Genomic DNA, 1,647 nt, shown 5'->3' with positions numbered 1-1,647 from the left:
TATCATCAGTCAAAACAAAGCCAAGGGCAGACTGTGGAACAGACCATCGATTACTCATATGCAAATTCAAACTGAAGATGAAGAAAATGAAAACAAGTCCACAAGAGCCAAAATATGACCCTGAATATATTCCACCTGAATTTAGAAATCATCTGAAGAACAGATTTGATACATTAAACACTAAAGGAAGGACCAGTCGCTGGAGAAAGATATCATGTTTGGTAAATGGAGAGTCAGAGAAAAAAAGGTAGACCCCCAATGAGATGGATTGGCCGAGTTGTAGCATCGATGGACTCAAGCGTGGCAACAGTAGTGAGGTTGGCCCAGGATTGGGCAGTGTTTCATTCTGCTGTGCATAAGGTCGCTATGGGTTGATACTGACTTGATGGTACCTAACAACAACAACAACCTCTTTACCAAAGTCCTCACCTCACCTGCTTCTTCTGTTCTAACCTGGGATCACAAACTCAGACATCTTCAGTTGCCAGACAGGCAGTATAAATTCTTTATGTCAAATTCATTTTTAAAAAACACAGTAGTTAGCAAACTAAAAATGCATACTTATCACTCTTGTCTGCTGCAAAAAGATGAAATTTACTGTGCATTCTCTCCTCTGAGCCTTTCTGCTCTTGTCCCTACCAAATCTGTCAAGGTCAGGTCAGGCACTTTATACATGACTAAGAGGCCAGTGTCCTACCCATCACCTGAGACCATTGATGTTTACAGCATGTAATGAAGGTGCTGGTAGCTGAACCATTGTTCTTTCCAGTTAGGAGTGGTTAGCTGTATGTGTCAACTTGGTCAGCTATGGTTCCCAGTGAATTGGATAAACACCAGTTTAGTTGCTGCTCCACAACACAATCCAAAACAATATGATCACTTTCCATAATGGAATTTAGTGCTGTGTAATCTAATCATTTTTATAACATAACTAGTGTAACGTGATCAATCAATCAGTTGAAAGTAGAATTCCTTAGGGTGTGGACTGCCCCTAGACTATAAACAGATATTTCAACAGATTATTTTCTCTCTCAACTGTATACTGTTCCTATCACCTGACTTACGAATCTTAGAAAGCAAGCCTGCATAAGTCTTTAGCCTGCTTATGACTTATAGACATGAGACTTTCAGACCCTCACAGTCCTATGAGCCCAAAGAAATTTCTAACCTGGATTTGGAACTTGTCAGACCAACAATTGTTTGAGCCAGTCTCTGAAGTAAGTCTCTTTCTAGATAAGAGTAAGTCAAAAAGTATTATTACAAGATAATAGAAACCTTTATTAAGCAAAACAAAACAAAATGTAAAACTATTGTTTCTGCTATATCCTCCATTTAAGTCTATACATGTCTGAATGTGGTGTTTCCATCTCTTTAGCATTTCCCTGAAGAATTCTGCAGTCTTCAATTTATACTAAATTTATGCTAAATTGAAACAATAGTTTTTACATCCCCAAGGGACTCAAGTCATGTTAGGTTTTTTTTTTTTTTGTTAAAATGTTTTATTGTGAATTATGTGATATTTTACACTGGAGAACATTAGCTTTACATTCATCCTATTGTATATCGTTTTATTGCCATGGTTACAATCTCCTCCATGTATCATCAATCAACCAAATGGTACACCCTGCAAACCTGGCTCCCGATCAT

The sequence above is a fragment of the Chrysochloris asiatica genome, unplaced genomic scaffold (assembly GCF_000296735.1).
Source record: "Chrysochloris asiatica unplaced genomic scaffold, ChrAsi1.0 scaffold00117, whole genome shotgun sequence".
Classification (NCBI taxonomy): domain Eukaryota; kingdom Metazoa; phylum Chordata; class Mammalia; order Afrosoricida; family Chrysochloridae; genus Chrysochloris; species Chrysochloris asiatica.
Note: the sequence above shows the minus strand (reverse complement) of the source record.